The sequence below is a fragment of the Prunus avium genome, chromosome 8 (genome assembly GCF_965620075.1).
Source record: "Prunus avium chromosome 8, drPruAviu1.hap1.1, whole genome shotgun sequence".
Taxonomy (NCBI): domain Eukaryota; kingdom Viridiplantae; phylum Streptophyta; class Magnoliopsida; order Rosales; family Rosaceae; genus Prunus; species Prunus avium.
Genome location: NC_142291.1, coordinates 20,578,623 through 20,595,248, shown reverse-complemented (window position 1 = coordinate 20,595,248; position 16,626 = coordinate 20,578,623).

The following is a 16,626-nucleotide window of genomic DNA, read 5'->3' as shown; positions in this document are numbered from 1 at the left end:
TCCTCCCACCATATTATGATGTTGCCCAAGTTTTGGGCTCGATCCGAAATCAATAGGTGTGAGAAATTGGACAATTCAAGTTCAACGGCAGTTCGTTCCGAATTGGAGTGGTTGGTTGATCGGTTCATAATTGTATATCATTTTGTACCCTTCTAGCTTATGATTTGGTTATGTTTTCGAGTTAAACTTGTGCTTTTAATCCTTTTTTTTGTTTATCTTTCAGTTGATTGACATTTAGGTAACAATGATGACTTTGGATAGGAAATGATGCAATCCATGCATGTTAAGGGCTGATTGGCATATGAGGAATATGAGCTTAAAGACAAACACATTTTGGCTACAACCCCTTTCCAGCCCAATTTCGTAGGTCAACTTCTTGGCCTTGGATCAGCATGCTATGGGGCTCGAATGAGGTGAAGATCTTCATGAAACTTGTTCCAATGGGTGTCTACTACAACATATCCAAATTTCAGCCCAATTGGACATTTGTGGAGTGCTCAGCCCGTCCAACACCCAACCTTGCTCAGCAAGATTTGCAGCTGCCAACATTTAGTCATGTGCCTCCTTTTAGCCATGTGCCTCACCCCAGCTGCAACTGACTTTGTACCCAACATAATGAGTGAAGTTGGGAGGCTTTCCAGCTATGAATTTCTGAATGAGCAAGTTGGTACATGCTGGAGTTATTATAGAGAAAGCATGTGCATGCATGGGAAGCAAAGAGAAAGGAGAGAGAGAAGAATGAGGAATGATGAGAGGCATTTTGCTTCAGCCTTTGAACATGGGAATTGAATTGGCAGATCACTTTGGAGCTGGAAATCAGTTTCAGTTTTTAATTGAAAGAGGAAGCATGTGCATGCATGTAAAGCAAAGAAATGAAATGAAATCAATTCCAGTCTCTGTTCGGCTGCCAACTTGCAAGGCCCAAAACGCACACTTCTACTGCTCCGATGGGAATACTTTCTTCATAGAAGTTGTTCCAATGGGTGTCTAGTATAACATATCCAAATTTGAGCCCCATTGGATACGTTTTGAAACCTCTGGCCTTCCTACACCAAGACTGGTTCAGAAAACTCGTTTTTCAGCAACCAAAAGGCAACCACATGGGTTGGCAACCAAAAGGCAACCACATGGGTTGGCAACCAAAAGGCAACCACATGGGTTGACAGCAAAGGCAGCCACAACTGATCACCTTTGAACCCATGTGAAGATGCTTGAGGTGCAGCAGCAAAAGATGAAGGATGGTGTGGGAATCCATCATGATGTTCCTCCCTCTTAGCCCTATAAATAGAGAAGCCTTCAAGCTTCAAATCACACCCCAAGGGGGGGAGCTCTCAAACACTTCTCTAGAGCTCCCTTCCCTTCTCTCCCTCAAATTCTCTTAGTTTCCTTTCTAGTTTTCAATTGTTGTAATGAAATATTTGTGCTGAAATTCTCCTTAAGTTTTTCAAGTTCTACTTTACTTTTATTTGTAATGTACATTCTTTCTTAAGTATTCAAGTTTAATTAGTTTCCAAGTTTCAATTATGGTTTTTGTTCTTATTCATTATGCTTATAAGTTAATATGCTAGTTTGAATGATTGATCACCATTTAGGCTTGCATGTTAGCTATCTTGGTTTGAATTAAGAGTAGACACCATGCTTTAATTCGAATTGAACTATGGATAGGAAGAGTATGTATGGACATTCGACAACAGGGATTAGATACATACTTGGTTGTTTAAAATGTTCTTCTATGCTTAATGGGTTCCTAATGCTTAATTTTAGGTTAGACAACAAATGATCAAATTAGGGAATTAGGAACACAAGGTTATGACCAAACACCATGGCTTAATCATACTTTAGCTAGAATCAATCCATTAATCTAATTGAACTTGGGAACTTATTTGCTTGAGTTATTTCCTTTTTTCTTGTTTTATTTATTTTCTTTTTCATTTCTGTTTTATGTAGGGGAAATGAATTGGATCATTCAATCACCAATCCTCGTGGGATCGACCTCGCACTTACATATGCTATACTACCAAACGGCTCGTGCACTTGCGAGTATCACAAGTTGAGGATGCAGCTGAATCTATTTTGGTGCAGCTGAATCGACGCAACATTGGTGTATTCCATACTTCTGGCGTTTGTATTTCACTCAAAACTCACCAAATGACTCCTCCCACCTAATTGTGATGTTGCCCAAGTATTGGGCTCGATCCGAAATCAATAGGTGTTCCAAATTGGACAATTCAAGTTCAACGGCAGTTCGTTCCTAATTGGAGTGGTTGGTGTATTCCATACTTCTAGCGATTGGATTTCACTCAAAACTCACCAAATGACTCCTCCCACCATATTATGATGTTGCCCAAGTTTTGGGCTCGATCCGAACACAATAGGTGTGAGAAATTGGACAATTTAAGTTCAACGGCAATTCGTTCCTAATTGGAGTTGTTGGTGTATTCCATACTTCTAGCGATTGGATTTCACTCAAAACTCACCAAATGACTCCTCCCACCATATTATGATGTTGCCCAAGTTTTGGGCTCGATCCGAAATCAATAGGTGTGAGAAATTGGACAATTCAAGTTCAACGGCAGTTCGTTCCGAATTGGAGTGGTTGGTGTATTCCATACTTCTAGCGTTTGTATTTCACTCAAAACTCACCAAATGACTCCTCCCACCTTATTATGATGTTGCACAAGTTTTGGGCTCGATCCGAAATCAATAGGTGTTCCAAATTGGACAATTCAAGTTCAACGGCAGTTCGTTCCTAATTGGAGTGGTTGGTATATTCCATACTTCTAGCGATTGGATTTCACTCAAAACTCACCAAATGACTCCTCCCACCATATTATGATGTTGCCCAAGTTTTGGGCTCGATCCGAAATCAATAGGTGTGAGAAATTGGACAATTCAAGTTCAACGGCAGTTCGTTCCTAATTGGAGTGGTTGGTATATTGCATACTTCTACCGATTGGATTTCACTCAAACCTCACCAAATGACTCCTCCCACCATATTATGATGTTGCCCATGTTTGGGGCTCGATCCGAAATCAATAGGTGTTCCAAATTGGACAATTCAAGTTCAACGGCAGTTCGTTCCTAATTGGAGTGGTTGGTATATTCCATACTTCTAGCGATTGGATTTCACTCAAAACTCACCAAATGACTCCTCCCACCATATTATGATGTTGCCCAAGTTTTGGGCTCGATCCGAAATCAATAGGTGTGAGAAATTGGACAATTCAAGTTCAACGGCAGTTCGTTCCTAATTGGAGTGGTTGGTATATTGCATACTTCTACCGATTGGATTTCACTCAAAACTCACCAAATGACTCCTCCCACCATATTATGATGTTGCCCAAGTTTTGGGCTCGATCCGAAATCAATAGGTGTGAGAAATTGGACAATTCAAGTTCAACGGCAGTTCGTTCCGAATTGGAGTGGTTGGTGTATTCCATACTTCTAGCGTTTGTATTTCACTCAAAACTCACCAAATGACTCCTCCCACCTTATTATGATGTTGCACAAGTTTTGGGCTCGATCCGAAATCAATAGGTGTTCCAAATTGGACAATTCAAGTTCAACGGCAGTTCGTTCCTAATTGGAGTGGTTGGTATATTCCATACTTCTAGCGATTGGATTTCACTCAAAACTCACCAAATGACTCCTCCCACCATATTATGATGTTGCCCAAGTTTTGGGCTCGATCCGAAATCAATAGGTGTGAGAAATTGGACAATTCAAGTTCAACGGCAGTTCGTTCCTAATTGGAGTGGTTGGTATATTGCATACTTCTACCGATTGGATTTCACTCAAACCTCACCAAATGACTCCTCCCACCATATTATGATGTTGCCCATGTTTGGGGCTCGATCCGAAATCAATAGGTGTTCCAAATTGGACAATTCAAGTTCAACGGCAGTTCGTTCCTAATTGGAGTGGTTGGTGTATTCCATACTTCTAGCGATTGGATTTCACTCAAAACTCACCAAAATGACTCCTCCCACCATATTATGATGTTGCCCAAGTTTTGGGCTCGATCCGAAATCAATAGGTGTGAGAAATTGGACAATTCAAGTTCAACGGCAGTTCGTTCCTAATTGGAGTGGTTGGTATATTGCATACTTCTACCGATTGGATTTCACTCAAAACTCACCAAATGACTCCTCCCACCATATTATGATGTTGCCCAAGTTTTGGGCTCGATCCGAACACAATAGGTGTGAGAAATTGGACAATTTAAGTTCAACGGCAATTCGTTCCTAATTGGAGTTGTTGGTGTATTCCATACTTCTAGCGATTGGATTTCACTCAAAACTCACCAAATGACTCCTCCCACCATATTATGATGTTGCCCAAGTTTTGGGCTCGATCCGAAATCAATAGGTGTGAGAAATTGGACAATTCAAGTTCAACGGCAGTTCGTTCCGAATTGGAGTGGTTGGTGTATTCCATACTTCTAGCGTTTGTATTTCACTCAAAACTCACCAAATGACTCCTCCCACCTTATTATGATGTTGCACAAGTTTTGGGCTCGATCCGAAATCAATAGGTGTTCCAAATTGGACAATTCAAGTTCAACGGCAGTTCGTTCCTAATTGGAGTGGTTGGTATATTCCATACTTCTAGCGATTGGATTTCACTCAAAACTCACCAAATGACTCCTCCCACCATATTATGATGTTGCCCAAGTTTTGGGCTCGATCCGAAATCAATAGGTGTGAGAAATTGGACAATTCAAGTTCAACGGCAGTTCGTTCCTAATTGGAGTGGTTGGTATATTGCATACTTCTACCGATTGGATTTCACTCAAAACTCACCAAATGACTCCTCCCACCATATTATGATGTTGCCCAAGTTTTGGGCTCGATCCGAAATCAATAGGTGTGAGAAATTGGACAATTCAAGTTCAACGGCAGTTCGTTCCGAATTGGAGTGGTTGGTGTATTCCATACTTCTAGCGTTTGTATTTCACTCAAAACTCACCAAATGACTCCTCCCACCTTATTATGATGTTGCACAAGTTTTGGGCTCGATCCGAAATCAATAGGTGTTCCAAATTGGACAATTCAAGTTCAACGGCAGTTCGTTCCTAATTGGAGTGGTTGGTATATTCCATACTTCTAGCGATTGGATTTCACTCAAAACTCACCAAATGACTCCTCCCACCATATTATGATGTTGCCCAAGTTTTGGGCTCGATCCGAAATCAATAGGTGTGAGAAATTGGACAATTCAAGTTCAACGGCAGTTCGTTCCTAATTGGAGTGGTTGGTATATTGCATACTTCTACCGATTGGATTTCACTCAAACCTCACCAAATGACTCCTCCCACCATATTATGATGTTGCCCATGTTTGGGGCTCGATCCGAAATCAATAGGTGTTCCAAATTGGACAATTCAAGTTCAACGGCAGTTCGTTCCTAATTGGAGTGGTTGGTGTATTCCATACTTCTAGCGATTGGATTTCACTCAAAACTCACCAAAATGACTCCTCCCACCATATTATGATGTTGCCCAAGTTTTGGGCTCGATCCGAAATCAATAGGTGTGAGAAATTGGACAATTCAAGTTCAACGGCAGTTCGTTCCGAATTGGAGTGGTTGGTGTATTCCATACTTCTGGCGTTTGTATTTCACTCAAAACTCACCAAATGACTCCTCCCACCTTATTGTGATGTTGCCCAAGTATTGGGCTCGATCCGAAATCAATAGGTGTTCCAAATTGGACAATTCAAGTTCAACGGCAGTTCGTTCCTAATTGGAGTGGTTGGTGTATTCCATACTTCTAGCGATTGGATTTCACTCAAAACTCACCAAATGACTCCTCCCACCATATTATGATGTTGCCCAAGTTTTGGGCTCGATCCGAACACAATAGGTGTGAGAAATTGGACAATTTAAGTTCAACGGGAGTTCGTTCCTAATTGGAGTTGTTGGTGTATTCCATACTTCTAGCGATTGGATTTCACTCAAAACTCACCAAATGACTCCTCCCACCATATTATGATGTTGCCCAAGTTTTGGGCTGGATCCGAAATCAATAGGTGTGAGAAATTGGACAATTCAAGTTCAACGGCAGTTCGTTCCGAATTGGAGTGGTTGGTGTATTCCATACTTCTAGCGTTTGTATTTCACTCAAAACTTACCAAATGACTCCTCCCACCTTATTATGATGTTGCCCAAGTTTTGGGCTCGATCCGAAATCAATAGGTGTTCCAAATTGGACAATTCAAGTTCAACGGCAGTTCGTTCCTAATTGGAGTGGTTGGTATATTCCATACTTCTAGCGATTGGATTTCACTCAAAACTCACCAAATGACTCCTCCCACCATATTATGATGTTGCCCAAGTTTTGGGCTCGTTCCGAAATCAATAGGAGTGAGAAATTGGACAATTCAAGTTCAACGGCAGTTCGTTCCAAATTGGAGTGGTTGGTATATTGCATACTTCTACCGATTGGATTTCACTCAAACCTCACCAAATGACTCCTCCCACCATATTATGGTGTTGCCCATGTTTGGGGCTCGATCCGAAATCAATAGGTGTTCCAAATTGGACAATTCAAGTTCAACGGTAGTTCGTTCCTAATTGGAGTGGTTGGTGTATTCCATACTTCTAGCGATTGGATTTCACTCAAAACTCACCAAATGACTCCTCCCACCATATTATGATGTCACCCAAGTTTTGGGCTCGATCCGAAATCAATAGGTGTGGGAAATTGGACAATTCAAGTTCAACGGCAGTTCGTTTCTAATTGGAATGGTTGGTGTATTGCATACTTCTACCGATTGGATTTCACTCAAACCTCACCAAATGACTCGTCCCACCATATTATGATGTTGCCCAAGTTTGGGGCTCGATCCGAAATCAATAGGTGTTCCAAATTGGACAATTCAAGTTCAACGGCAGTTCGTTCCTAATTGGAGTGGTTGGTGTATTCCATACTTCGAGCGATTGGATTTCACTCAAAACTCACCAAATGAATCCTACCACCATATTATGGTGTTGCCCAAGTTTTGGGCTCGATCCGAAATCAATAGGTGTGAGAAATTGGACAATTGAAGTTCAACGGCAGTTCGTTCCTAATTGGAGTGGTTGGTGTATTCCATACTTCTAGCGATTGGATTTCACTCAAAACTCAACAAGTGACTCCTCCCACCATATTATGATGTTGCCCAAGTTTTGGGCTCGATCCGAACTCAATAGGTGTGAGAAATTGGAGAATTCAAGTTCAACGGCAGTTCGTTCCTAATTGGATTAGTTGGTGTATCCCATACTTCTAGCGATTGGATTTCACTCAAAACTCACCAAATGACTCCTCCCACCATATTATGATGTTGCCCAAGTTTTGGGCTCGATCCGAAATCAATAGGTGTTCCAAATTGGTCAATTCAAGTTCAACGGCAGTTTGTTCCTAATTGGAGTGGTTGGTGTATTCCATACTTCTAGCGATTGGATTTCACTCAAAACTCACCAAATGACTCCTCCCACCATATTGTGATGTTGCCCAAGTTTTGGGTTCGATCCGAAATCAAGAGGTGTTCCAAATTGGACAATTCAAGTTCAACGGCAGTTTGTTCCTAATTGGAGTGTTTGGTGTATTCCATACTTCTAGCGATTGGATTTCACTCAATACTCACCAAATGACTCCTCCCACCATATTGTGATGTTGCCCAAGTTTTGGGTTCGATCCGAAATCAATAGGTGTTCCAAAGTGGACAATTCAAGTTCAACGGCAGTTCGTTGCTAATTGGAGTGGTTGGTGTATTCCATACTTCTAGCGATTGAATTTCAATCAAAACTCACCAAATGACTCCTCCCACCATATTATGATGTTGCCCAAGTTTGGGGCTCGATCCGAAATCAATAGGTGTGAGAAATTGGACAATTCAAGTTCAACGGCAGTTCGTTCCTAATGGGAGTGGTTGGTGTATTCCATACTTCTAGCTATTGGATTTCCCTCAAAACTCACCAAATGACTCCTCCCACCATATTATGATGTTGCCCAAGTTTTGGGCTCGATCCGAAATCAATAGGTGTTCCAAATTGGACAATTCAAGTTCAACGGCAGTTCGTTCCTAATTGGAGTGGTTGGGGTATTCCATACTTCTAGCGATTGGATTTCACTGAAAACTCACCAAATGACTCCTCCCCCCATATTATGATGTTGCCCAAGTTTTTGGCTCGATCTGAAATGAATAGGTGTTCCAAATTGGACAATTCAAGTTCAACGGTAGTTCGTTCCTAATTGGAGTGGTTGGTGTATTCCATACTTCTAGCGATTGGATTTCACTCAAAACTCACCAAATGACTCCTCCCACCATATTATGATGTCACCCAAGTTTTGGGCTCGATCCGAAATCAATAGGTGTGGGAAATTGGACAATTCAAGTTCAACGGCAGTTCGTTTCTAATTGGAATGGTTGGTGTATTGCATACTTCTACCGATTGGATTTCACTCAAACCTCACCAAATGACTCGTCCCACCATATTATGATGTTGCCCAAGTTTGGGGCTCGATCCGAAATCAATAGGTGTTCCAAATTGGACAATTCAAGTTCAACGGCAGTTCGTTCCTAATTGGAGTGGTTGGTGTATTCCATACTTCGAGCGATTGGATTTCACTCAAAACTCACCAAATGAATCCTACCACCATATTATGGTGTTGCCCAAGTTTTGGGCTCGATCCGAAATCAATAGGTGTGAGAAATTGGACAATTGAAGTTCAACGGCAGTTCGTTCCTAATTGGAGTGGTTGGTGTATTCCATACTTCTAGCGATTGGATTTCACTCAAAACTCAACAAGTGACTCCTCCCACCATATTATGATGTTGCCCAAGTTTTGGGCTCGATCCGAACTCAATAGGTGTGAGAAATTGGAGAATTCAAGTTCAACGGCAGTTCGTTCCTAATTGGATTAGTTGGTGTATCCCATACTTCTAGCGATTGGATTTCACTCAAAACTCACCAAATGACTCCTCCCACCATATTATGATGTTGCCCAAGTTTTGGGCTCGATCCGAAATCAATAGGTGTTCCAAATTGGTCAATTCAAGTTCAACGGCAGTTTGTTCCTAATTGGAGTGGTTGGTGTATTCCATACTTCTAGCGATTGGATTTCACTCAAAACTCACCAAATGACTCCTCCCACCATATTGTGATGTTGCCCAAGTTTTGGGTTCGATCCGAAATCAAGAGGTGTTCCAAATTGGACAATTCAAGTTCAACGGCAGTTTGTTCCTAATTGGAGTGTTTGGTGTATTCCATACTTCTAGCGATTGGATTTCACTCAATACTCACCAAATGACTCCTCCCACCATATTGTGATGTTGCCCAAGTTTTGGGTTCGATCCGAAATCAATAGGTGTTCCAAAGTGGACAATTCAAGTTCAACGGCAGTTCGTTGCTAATTGGAGTGGTTGGTGTATTCCATACTTCTAGCGATTGAATTTCAATCAAAACTCACCAAATGACTCCTCCCACCATATTATGATGTGGCCCAAGTTTTGGGCTCGATCCGAAATCAATAGGTGTTCCAAATTGGACAATTCAAGTTCAACGGCAGTTCGTTTCTAATTGGAGTGGTTGGTGTATTCCATACTTCTAGCGATTGGATTTCACTCAAAACGCACCAAATGACTCCTCCCACCATATTGTGATGTTGCCCAAGTTTTGGGTTCGATCCGAAATCAATAGGTGTTCCAAAGTGGACAATTCAAGTTCAACGGCAGTTCGTTGCTAATTGGAGTGGTTGGTGTATTCCATACTTCTAGCGATTGAATTTCAATCAAAACTCACCAAATGACTCCTCCCACCATATTATGATGTGGCCCAAGTTTTGGGCTCGATCCGAAATCAATAGGTGTTCCAAATTGGACAATTCAAGTTCAACGACAGTTCGTTTCTAATTGGAGTGGTTGGTGTATTCCATACTTCTAGCGATTGGATTTCACTCAAAACGCACCAAATGACTCCTCCCACCATATTATGATGTTGCCCAAGTTTTGGGCCCGATCTGTAATCAATAGGTGTGAGAAATTGGACAATTCAAGTTCAACGGCAGTTCGTTTCTAATTGGAGTGGTTGGTGTATTCCATACTTCTAGCAATTGGATTTCACTCAAAACTCATCAAATGACTCCACCCACCATATTATGATGTTGCCCAAGTTTGGGGCTCGGTCTGAAGTCAATAGGTGTTCGAAATTGGACAATTCAAGTTCAACGGCAGTAAGTTCCTAATGGGAGTGGTTGGTGTATTCCATACCTCTAGCGATTGGATTTCACTTAAAACTCACCAAATGACTCCTCCCACCATATTATGATGTTGCCCAAGTTTTGGGCTCGATCCGAAATCAATAGGTGTGAGAAATTGGACAATTCAAGTTCAACGGCAGTTCGTTCCTAATTGGAGTGGTTGGTGTACTCCATACTTCTAGCGATTGGATTTCACTCAAAACTCAACAAATGACTCCTCCCACCATATTATGACGTTGCCCAAGTTTGGGGCTCGATCCGAAATCAATAGGTGTTCCAAATTGGACAATTCAAGTTCAACGGCAGTTCATTCCTTATTGGAGTGGTTGGTGTATTCCATACTTCTAGCGATTGGATTTCACTCAAAACTCACCAAATGACTCCTCCCACCATATTATGATGTTACCCAAGTTTTGGACTCGATAGGAAATCAATACGTGTGAGAAATTGGACAATTCAAGTTCAACGGCAGTTCGTTCCTCGTTGGAGTGGTTGGTGTATTTCATACTTCTAGCGATTGGATTTCACTCAAAACTCACCAAATGACTCCTCCCACCATATTATGATGTTGCCCAAGTTTTGGGCTCGATCCGAAATCAATAGGTGAGAGAAATTGGACAATTCAAGTTCAACGGCAGTTCGTTCCTAATGGGAGTGGTTTGTGTATTCCAAACTTCTAGTGATTGGATTTCACTCAAAACTCACCAAATGACTCCTCCCACCATATTATGATGTTGCCCAAGTTTTGGGCTCGATCCGAAATCAATAGGTGTTCCAAATTGGACAATTCAAGTTCAACGGCAGTTCATTCCTTATTGGAGCGGTTGGTGTATTCCATACTTCTAGCGATTGGATTTCACTCCAAACTCACCAAATGACTCCTACCACCGTATTATGATGTTGCACAAGGTTTGGGCTCGATCTGAAATCATTAGGTGTGAGAAATTGGTCAATTCAATTTCAACGATAGTTTGTTCCTAATTGGAGTCGTTGGTGTATTCCATACTTCTAGCGATTGGATTTCACTCAAAACGCACCAAATGACTCCTCCCACCATATTATGATGTTGCCCAAGTTTTGGGCTCGATCCGAAATCAATAGGTGTAAGAAATTGGACTATTCAAGTTCAACGGTAGTTCGTTCCTAATGGGAGTGGTTGGTGTATTCCCTACTTCTAGCGATTGGATTTCACTCAAAACTCACCAAATGACTCCTCCCACCATATTATGATGTTGCCCAAGTTTTGAGCTCGATCCGAAATCAATAGGTGTGAGAAATTGGACAATTCAAGTTCAACGGAAGTTCGTTCCTAATTGGACTGGTTGGTGTATTCCATACTTCTAGCGATTGGATTTCACTCAAAACTCACCAAATGACTCCTCCCACCATATTATGATGTTGCCCAAGTTTTGGGCTCGATCCGAAATCAAAAGGTGTGAGAAATTGGACAATTCAAGTTCAACGGCAGTTCGTTCCTAATTGGAGTGGTTGGTGTATTCCATACTTCAAGCGATTGGATTTCACTCAAAAGTCACCAAATGACTCCTCCCACCATATTATGAGGTTGCCCAAGTTTTGGGCTCGATCCGAAATCAATAGGTGTGAGAAATTGGACAATTCAAGTTCAACGGCAGTTCGTTCCTCGTTGGAGTGGTTGGTGTATTTCATACTTCTAGCGATTGGATTTCACTCAAAACTCACCAAATGACTCCTCCCACCATATTATGATGTTACCCAAGTTTTGGACTCGATCCGAAATCAATAGGTGTGAGAAATTGGACAATTCAAGTTCAACGGCAGTTCGTTCCTCGTTGGAGTGGTTGGTGTATTTCATACTTCTAGCGATTGGATTTCACTCAAAACTCACCAAATGACTCCTCCCACCATATTATGATGTTGCCCAAGTTTTGGGCTCGATCCGAAATCAATAGGTGAGAGAAATTGGACAATTCAAGTTCAACGGCAGTTCGTTCCTAATGGGAGTGGTTTGTGTATTCCAAACTTCTAGTGATTGGATTTCACTCAAAACTCACCAAATGACTCCTCCCACCATATTATGATGTTGCCCAAGTTTTGGGCTCGATCCGAAATCAATAGGTGTTCCAAATTGGACAATTCAAGTTCAACGGCAGTTCATTCCTTATTGGAGTGGTTGGTGTATTCCGTGCTTCTAGCAATTGGATTTCACTCAAAACTCACCAAATGACTCCTCCCACCATATTATGATGTTGCCCAAGTTTGGGGCTCGATCCGAAATCAATAGGTGTGAGAAATTGGACAATTCAAGTTCAACGGCAGTTCGTTCCTAATGGGAGTGGTTGGTGTATTCCATACTTCTAGCTATTGGATTTCCCTCAAAACTCACCAAATGACTCCTCCCACCATATTATGATGTTGCCCAAGTTTTGGGCTCGATCCGAAATCAATAGGTGTTCCAAATTGGACAATTCAAGTTCAACGGCAGTTCGTTCCTAATTGGAGTGGTTGGGGTATTCCATACTTCTAGCGATTGGATTTCACTGAAAACTCACCAAATGACTCCTCCCCCCATATTATGATGTTGCCCAAGTTTTTGGCTCGATCTGAAATGAATAGGTGTGCGAAATTGGACAATTCAAGTTCAACGGCAGTTCGTTCCTAATTGGAGTGGTTGCTGTATTCCATACTTCTAGCGATTGGATTTCACTCAAAACTCACCAAATGACTCCTCCCACCATATTATGATGTTGCCCAAGTTTTGGGCTCGATCCGAAATCAATAGGTGAGAGAAATTGGACAATTCAAGTTCAACGGCAGTTCGTTCCTAATGGGAGTGGTTTGTGTATTCCAAACTTCTAGTGATTGGATTTCACTCAAAACTCACCAAATGACTCCTCCCACCATATTATGATGTTGCCCAAGTTTTGGGCTCGATTCAAAATCAATAGGTGTTCCAAATTGGACAATTCAAGTTCAACGGCAGTTCATTCCTTATTGGAGTGGTTGGTGTATTCCGTGCTTCTAGCGATTGGATTTCACTCAAAACTCACCAAATGACTCCTCCCACCATATTATGATGTTGCCCAAGTTTGGGGCTCGATCCGAAATCAATAGGTGTGAGAAATTGGACAATTCAAGTTCAACGGCAGTTCGTTCCTAATGGGAGTGGTTGGTGTATTCCATACTTCTAGCTATTGGATTTCCCTCAAAACTCACCAAATGACTCCTCCCACCATATTATGATGTTGCCCAAGTTTTGGGCTCGATCCGAAATCAATAGGTGTTCCAAATTGGACAATTCAAGTTCAACGGCAGTTCGTTCCTAATTGGAGGGGTTTCGGTATTCCATACTTCTAGCGATTGGATTTCACTGAAAACTCACCAAATGACTCCTCCCCCCATATTATGATGTTGCCCAAGTTTTTGGCTCGATCTGAAATGAATAGGTGTGCGAAATTGGACAATTCAAGTTCAACGGCAGTTCGTTCCTAATTGGAGTGGTTGGTGTATTCCATACTTCTAGCGATTGGATTTCACTCAAAACTCACCAAATGACTCCTCCCACCATATTCTGATGTTGCCCAAGTTTTGGGCTCGATCCGAAATCAATAGGTGTAAGAAATTGGACAATTCAAGTTCAACGGCAGTTCGTTCCTAATTGGAGTGGTTGGTGTATTCCATAATTCTAGCGATTGGATTTCACTCAAAACTCACCAAATGACTCCTCCCACCATATTATGATGTTACCCAAGTTTTGGACTCGATCCGAAATCAATAGGTGTGAGAAATTGGACAATTCAAGTTCAACGGCAGTTCGTTCCTCGTTGGAGTGGTTGGTGTATTTCATACTTCTAGCGATTGGATTTCACTCAAAACTCACCAAATGACTCCTCCCACCATATTATGATGTTGCCCAAGTTTTGGGCTCGATCCGAAATCAATAGGTGAGAGAAATTGGACAATTCAAGTTCAACGGCAGTTCGTTCCTAATGGGAGTGGTTTGTGTATTCCAAACTTCTAGTGATTGGATTTCACTCAAAACTCACCAAATGACTCCTCCCACCATATTATGATGTTCCCCAAGTTTTGGGCTCGATCCGAAATCGATAGCTGTTCCAAATTGGACAATTCAAGTTCAACGGCAGTTCGTTCCTAATTGGAGTGGTTGGGGTATTCCATACTTCTAGCGATTGGATTTCACTGAAAACTCACCAAATGACTCCTCCCCCCATATTATGATGTTGCCCAAGTTTTTGGCTCGATCTGAAATGAATAGGTGTGCGAAATTGGACAATTCAAGTTCAACGGCAGTTCGTTCCTAATTGGAGTGGTTGGTGTATTCCATACTTCTAGCGATTGGATTTCACTCAAAACTCACCAAATGACTCCTCCCACCATATTATGATGTTACCCAAGTTTTGGACTCGATCCGAAATCAATAGGTGTGAGAAATTGGACAATTCAAGTTCAACGGCAGTTCGTTCCTCGTTGGAGTGGTTGGTGTATTTCATACTTCTAGCGATTGGATTTCACTCAAAACTCACCAAATGACTCCTCCCACCATATTATGATGTTGCCCAAGTTTTGGGCTCGATCCGAAATCAATAGGTGAGAGAAATTGGACAATTCAAGTTCAACGGCAGTTCGTTCCTAATGGGAGTGGTTTGTGTATTCCAAACTTCTAGTGATTGGATTTCACTCAAAACTCACCAAATGACTCCTCCCACCATATTATGATGTTACCCAAGTTTTGGACTCGATCCGAAATCAATAGGTGTGAGAAATTGGACAATTCAAGTTCAACGGCAGTTCGTTCCTCGTTGGAGTGGTTGGTGTATTCCGTGCTTCTAGCGATTGGATTTCACTCAAAACTCACCAAATGACTCCTCCCACCATATTATGATGTTGCCCAAGTTTGGGGCTCGATCCGAAATCAATAGGTGTGAGAAATTGGACAATTCAAGTTCAACGGCAGTTCGTTCCTAATGGGAGTGGTTGGTGTATTCCATACTTCTAGCTATTGGATTTCCCTCAAAACTCACCAAATGACTCCTCCCACCATATTATGATGTTGCCCAAGTTTTGGGCTCGATCCGAAATCAATAGGTGAGAGAAATTGGACAATTCAAGTTCAACGGCAGTTCGTTCCTAATGGGAGTGGTTTGTGTATTCCAAACTTCTAGTGATTGGATTTCACTCAAAACTCACCAAATGACTCCTCCCACCATATTATGATGTTGCCCAAGTTTTGGGCTCGATTAAAAATCAATAGGTGTTCCAAATTGGACAATTCAAGTTCAACGGCAGTTCATTCCTTATTGGAGTGGTTGGTGTATTCCGTGCTTCTAGTGATTGGATTTCACTCAAAACTCACCAAATGACTCCTCCCACCATATTATGATGTTGCCCAAGTTTGGGGCTCGATCCGAAATCAATAGGTGTGAGAAATTGGACAATTCAAGTTCAACGGCAGTTCGTTCCTCGTTGGAGTGGTTGGTGTATTTCATACTTCTAGCGATTGGATTTCACTCAAAACTCACCAAATGACTCCTCCCACCATATTATGATGTTGCCCAAGTTTTGGGCTCGATCCAAAATCAATAGGTGTAAGAAATTGGACAATTCAAGTTCAACGGCAGTTCGTTCCTAATTGGAGTGGTTGGTGTATTCCATACTTCTAGCGATTGGATTTCACTCAAAACTCACCAAATGACTCCTCCCACCATATTATGATGTTGCCCAAGTTTATGGCTCGATACGAAATCTGTAGGTGTGCGAAATTGGACAATTCAAGTTCAACGGCAGTTCGTTCCTAATTGGAGTGGGTGGTGTATTCCATACTTCTAGCGATTGGATTTCACTCAAAACTCACTAAATGACTCCTCCCACCATATTACGATGTTGCCCAAGTTTTGGTCTCGAACCGAAATCAATAGGTGTTCCAAATTGGATAATTCAAGTTCAACGGCAGTTCGTTCCTAATTGGAGTGGTTGGTGTATTCCGTACTTCTAGCGATTGGATTTCACTCAAAACTCACCAAATGAATCCTCCCACCATATTATGATGTTGCCCAAGTTTTGGGCTCGATCCGAAATCAATAGGTGTTCCAAATTGGATAATTCAAGTTCAACGGCAGTTCGTTCCTAATTGGAGTGGTTGGTGTATTCCGTACTTCTAGCGATTGCATTTCACTCAAAACTCACCAAATGACTCCTCCCACCATATTATGATGTTGCCCAAGTTTTGGGCTCGATCCGAAATCAATAGGTGTGAGAAATTGGACAATTCAAGTTCAACGGCAGTTCGTTCCTAATTGGAGTGGTTGGTGTATTCCATACTTCTAGCGATTGGATTTCACTCAAAACTCACCAAATGACTCCTCCCACCATATTATGATGTTGCCCAG